The sequence below is a fragment of the Neomonachus schauinslandi genome, chromosome 11, assembly GCF_002201575.2.
Source record: "Neomonachus schauinslandi chromosome 11, ASM220157v2, whole genome shotgun sequence".
Classification (NCBI taxonomy): domain Eukaryota; kingdom Metazoa; phylum Chordata; class Mammalia; order Carnivora; family Phocidae; genus Neomonachus; species Neomonachus schauinslandi.
The window spans coordinates 81,660,806-81,667,163 of NC_058413.1; the positions used below are offsets into that span (position 1 = coordinate 81,660,806).

Genomic DNA, 6,358 nt, shown 5'->3' on the forward strand with positions numbered 1-6,358 from the left:
ATATATATATATATATATATATATATATATATATATATATATATATATACCACATCTTCTTTATCCATTCATTTGTTGATGGACATCTGGACTCTTTCCGTAGTTTGGCTATTGTGGACATTGCTGCTATAAACATTGGGGTGCATGTGCCCCTTTGAATCATTGTTTGTATCCTTTGGATAAATACCTAGTAGTGCAATTGCTGGGTCATAGAGTAGCTCTATTTTTAAATTTTTGAGGAACCTCCGCACTGTTTTCCAAAGTGGCTATACCAACTTGCATTCCCACCAACAGTGTAAGAGGGTTCCCCTTTCTCCACATCCTCGCCATCTGTTGTTAACTGAGTTGTTAATTTTATCCATCTGACCAGTGTGAGGTGGTATAAAATAAAACTTTTTTTTTTAACAAAACATTGTATTAAAACTGACTTCCAGAGATGCCCAAAATATTTTTTAAACATGATTTAATTTTTTTCACATTTCTTTAAATATCAAGTTTTCTTTGGCAAATTTATTCAAAATGTTAAATTTTCACTTTAGAACTTAGTTTATATTTATATAACAGAGTGCCCTAAACTGATGTTCATTAAGATACCTTTCTGCAAGTCCTAATGGTTTCTATCTTCCTTTTAAAATGTTTTAAGTATCTTTTAAGTTGCCATTCTCAAAAATATTCTGGAGAAAAAATTATGAATTAAGCACCCATAAATTATTCTTCATTTCTATTATAGTGTAGCAATTTATCATCTAACCCACAGTGGTCTATCAACTGAGTCAGGCTGAGTTTCTTGTTCTCCTTAAACATAGCTGGTTGCAACTCATAATGCAACAGCTGGCTACAGATTCTCCATTTCTTTATTAACAACTGTAATTGAGACAGGTCATTCTCTGACCTGTACATTTTGACCAGTTTTCACCTCTGAAGAAGGTCTTCTTTCTTCTGAATCTGCTTCACCAATTTTGCTTTTTCTTCATTTAATCCTTGTTTGGGAAGATCTTCATTCTCAAAGTCACTTTGGAGATCACTGCATGACCCAGTATCAAGTGATTTAGGGTCACATATACTGATATTATTGAAGGTATTTTCCAAATATGTATTTTCTTCAAACTGGCTGTCAATGTGTTTAAAATTTTCTTGAAATTCCAGTTTTCTTCTGTTGAAGATGCTGGTTTCTCTGAAAAAGTCTGATCATCTTCATTCTCTACTTTAAGATGTCTTACTACACTGTAACAGGAATTTAATGAAGATCTAGTTTTTCTTAATCATCCTCTAAGTGTCGCACTCATAGGCTAGAAATATAGAATAGCTCCACTAGAAGAATTAAGATATTCATCCTTGTTTTCTTGAACTTCTTGTATGGGGAGATGGTGGATTGGCACAGGCCGGTGGCACATTAGGTAAAATCACAGCTGAATCAGATCGACTTTCTACCTTGAAAATGAAATGTTGGGTTCTTCCTAAATAAAACTGTGTTGGTCCAAAGGTGACTACTAGTAATTTCTGGACAAATTAATTAGTTAGCATCTTTAATATAAACAAGACTCTCTATTTGTTTTTATCTATCAAAATAGCCTCAGATCTGCCATAAGGGGGGCAGGAGAATAACAGTTGTGGAATTCTTCAGGAATTCTTTAATTTCACTACTCCAGCTTTATAATGAAAAGAAATATAACTGAAATCTTGACTCAAAAAACATAATTAGATCTGTCACAGTTCCCTAAACCCTAAAAACTGTGTAACTAGAATCAATGACCATTCAGACCTGAGGAAAAAACACAGGCACAGATAAATTTATGCCTGTGTGTATCATTTCAGTTTAAGTAGCAAACAGACCCTGTAAGGCTTAAGTTTGTTTCCTCAAACAAAGGCATCAAATTTCCTGTGAAAAAGAAAAAAAAACAGAGGGAAGAGTCCTCTCTTCCCTCTCACCACTGCAGAAAACCCACACTAACCCTTGAAAGACCCCAGGGGAGGTAGGGTTGAGAGATCCTCTGACTGGGGAAATGGGGCTGTACTCTACTCCACAACCCACCCCTGAAGCCAAAGAAATAAATATGTGTATGTGTGTGTATTTTTTTGAGATTTTATTTTTTTTATGTAATCTCTACCCCCAGTGTGGGGCCTGAACTCATGACCTAGAGATCAAGAGTCACATACTCTACTGACTGAGCCAGCCAGGTGCCCCAAAGAAATATGTTTTTATCTACTCAATTTGCAAATAAAATTTCATCCTCTTAATATCTTGGTTATACACAGTCTAATTGCAATTTAGGAACAAAGTTTTCTAAATATTTATTTTAGCTTAATACTCAGCAGAGTGTTGACAAGTATGACAAATGTTGTGTATCCACAACTCCTGCTCACTAAGAGAAGAAAGAAGGAAGGAAGGAAAGAAGAGAGAGGTGGCACCAAGGAAAGCTAGGAGGACACTGTCCTCCTTTCTACTTTCTCTTGTTATCTAAAACACAAAATGGGAGAATCAAGATCCTTTAAAGAAGTGAAATATCAAAATACAGGGAAATTAAGCCTACTTTTATTCTTTTTTACCACTATTCCCACCCTCCTTCGGTCTAATTCTCCACCAAACAGCAAGAATGATCTTAAAACATTGATCAAACTATCTCACTCCTTCCCCTATGTAAACCGATGTGTTGGCTTCTCAGAGCAGTGAGGATGAAAACCCAATGTCCTGCTTTCCCCAAAAGACTTATCTCTACAGGACCACTAAGAGCTGTTCTGGGCCTAGGTTAAAAACAAACAATTCTGGATGATTTGTTTGATAGTCTCCATAGTTGGTGGGCTACTTTCTGGATAACCAGACCTCAATAATCCATGTAGAATTTGTCCCTCTCATTCTGAGCCCCTGCCTCCTGCCCATCTCTCCAGTGACTCTCCCTTCCTGACTTCCCTGCAGCCATTCAAATCTGTTTTCCCTTTCTCACACACATTAGTCTCTTCTGACTTGGGGGTGTTACATGTGCTACCTCCTCAATCTGAAATATTTTCCCTCCCATCCTTCAAATGGCTACCTCCCTCTACCTTTAGAGGCTATTCCTAAACTAGCTCCCTCCCTGAACCCCCTACTTTTTCTTTCCCAACCCTTTGTTTCCTTAATACTTAAAAAAACTTTAAGTGATTTTCTTTGTCTATTTCCTTTTTTTTACATCTGTCTCTTGACAACAGGGACAGTATCTGGTCACCTAGTACATCACCTGGCAATTATAGACTCTCAGTAAGTATTTGTTGAGTGAATGCATAATTTAGGAAGCCACTTAATGAAGATGGAGTCCTCCTGAATCAGGAGAAACAATGTCAGTGATGAAGAAAGCACTGAGGAATGTTGCAAAAAGAAGGCACAGACTGGGGATTAGTAAGCAGCCAGGGACTGTCTTTAATGACTCAAAAAAAGCAGTCATTTAGAAAAATTAACTTTAATCTTTGTAAAATGATTCATCTTCCCTTAGGCTAAAGAAGCAGACATGCTTTACCAGGATTGTGATGGAAATTGAATTAAGCTTTGCCACAAACTTCTCATACTGATACTTTGCCCTTGAGGATTTTGTGCATGAAAATTTTACTCATGAAAGATGATAGTAATAAAAATAATTATTAGATAATAAAGGACTACATGCTTAGATGCTTCAAAAGATGGGCCCATATACATATTTCTGACCTGTGGTTTTAGGAAATGAAGGATCTAGAGACTGAAATTGACATTGCTGGATCCTCTGTGTATATAAACCATGATCATCATAATATCTACAGCTCTCTATAATCAGATGAGGTTGAACTTTGGTTTATAAGAGAATTTTCCAGGAAAACCCATTAAACTATTCATAGCTAAGAAAAAGCTGATGGCAAGATATAGGTAGTACTCTTTTCTTTTTGCCCAGGTATCCCTTAAATATTATAAAAAGGAAGGCTGAGGTTTTGGTCATATCCCACTGAATCTCCTCAAAAAGGACATTTCCTAGTCAACAGCAGAGAATCTATGGTGGAACTGAGACTTCATTCTAGTTTGGGACAGGTTGTTTGAGCTTAGAGAAACACAAGTTGGGTTGGAGAAGAGGAGTGAAAATAATTTTCACTATGAAAATGCTAAATATTTAGAAGGTCAATGACCCACTAACCCAACAGCTGTGCATGAAATGTCCCCAAATACTGCTGCCACTATTCTTACTGAAAAGGTGGCAGGTTCTCTGACAGTCAACACAAGGTGGCTGAAATGATGCTTGCCAGTCAACAAAAGGTGTGCCACAAATGTATAAGAATGGGTAAGATAAATTGCAGATAATTCTTGGGAAAAATAATTCTGGAACATAGCTCTTTCTTACAGGAAAAATATGCTGGATTTTCCCATCAAGGAGAAAACTGGAAGTCCAACCAGTGTGTTCTTTGAGTGAGCAATCGCCTTGTATGGGGTCCAGAGAGTTCTGAGTAACAGGTGGGTATTGGACAGAGATAGAAGAAGCAGAGGGTGGGGAAAAAAATTAGAGCATCAAGTGCAGCTGGACTTCAGCTTCAATTCCAAAGAATGTTGGTGGGGTCAGATAAGAGAGATAGAGTTGAATGGTCATAAACTGGCAAGACATTGAACAGAATTTAGTGAGAGCAATAAAAGGAGCAAATAAGTATTTGTGGAAATGCTAAGGCCATTTCCACAAATAGAACCAGATGTGAAAGTCATCAGGAGTCTGGTTGGCAGGCAGGGCTTAGATTTCCCTAACATTCTCTTTGGCTACCCTCAACTCCACAATTCTGACTTAATTGCACAAAGTATAAAGAAAGAAAATTTCCATAAGAGAAAATGCCTCTTTTTATTTAAACAATAAAGGTGATCAAGCAATCCATCCATAGTTCAGAACAATGCTGATATTGGAGAAGGAGTCTGACACGAGAACTGGCAAAATGTAAATGACTAAATTAAATAAGACTAAATTGATAAATTTCTACAAATAGTTAACTCAATTACTATATAATTACAGGTTTTGTTTAAGGCTCTCTAATGTACCAACATAAATGAAACTTTGAAAGCAGTTCTCTTTGAAAATAATTGTTTTTTTATAGAGAAAAAAAATTGTCTTCAAAACAAAAAAGTCCTAAGAATACAAGTACCTGCTAAATGTGTTAAGATATAAGCAATGTCATATTAAATGGTCATCTGAGCTATCAAAATAATAAAGAGTGACCATGAAAATACAGATAAAGCAAAGCCTACTGAGAAGTCCTAATTTTTCTCCTCAAGTTTTTATTTAAATTCTAGTTAACATAGAGTGAAATATTCGTTTCAGGTGCAGAATTTAGTGATTCAACACTTATATACAACACCCAGTACTCACAAGTACCCTCCTTAATACCCATCACCTATTTAACCCATTCCTCCCACCCACCTTCCCTCTGGTAACCATCAGTTGTTCTCTATAGTTAAGAGTCTATTTCTTGGTTTGCCTCTCTTTTTTACCCCCGATGTTCATTTGTTTTGTTTCTTAAATTCCACATATGAGTGAAATCATATGGTATTTGTCTTTCTCTGACTGACTTCACTTAGCATAATACTCTCTAGATCCATTCACATCATGGCAAATGGCAAGATTTCATTCTTTTTTATGGCTGAGTAATATTCCAGTACGTGTGCATGTGCATGTGTGTAGACCACATCTTCTTCATCCATTCATCAGTTGGTGGACATTTGGACCTCTTCCATAATTTGGCTATTGTTGATAACACTGCAATAAACATTGGGGTACATGTATCCCTTCAAATCAGAATTTTTGTATTATTTGGGTAAGTACCTAGTGCAGTTGCTGGATCTTAGGGTAGTTCCACTTTTAACTTTTTTTTTTATTAGTTTCAGAGGTAGAATTTAGTGATTCATCAGTTGCATATAACACCCAGTAGTCACTACATCAAGTGCCCTCCTTAATGCCCATCACCCAATTATCCCTCCCCCCACCTCCCCTCCAGCAGCCCTCAGTTTGTTTCCTAGAGTTCAGCATCTCTTATGGTTTGCCTCCCTCTCAATTTTCAATCCAACTCCTTGGCATACAAGATCCTTTATCATTTAATATTGCTTATGGGAGTGGGGAAGGAGACACAAATCTTTTCAGGCCTCCAAGGGTCTTGATCTCCCCCTGAGGAATGCTATGGAGCAGCATGGGTGTTGTTTTTTTTTTTTTTTAATTTTTTGTTATGTTAATCCCCATACATTACATCATTAGTTTTAGATGTAGTGTTCCATGATTCATTGTGCATAACACCCAGTGCTCCATGCAGAACGTGCCCTCCTCAATACCCATCACCAGGCTAACCCATCCTCCCACCCCTCTCCCCTCTAGAACCCTCAGTTTGTTTTTCAGAG

General features: G+C 37.0%; 1 pseudogene; it reads right to left on the bottom strand.

Moving 5' to 3' along the window:
• Positions 1 to 693: 693 nt before the first annotated feature.
• Positions 694 to 1,509, bottom strand: LOC110586095 (annotated as a pseudogene).
• Positions 1,510 to 6,358: the final 4,849 nt, after the last annotated feature.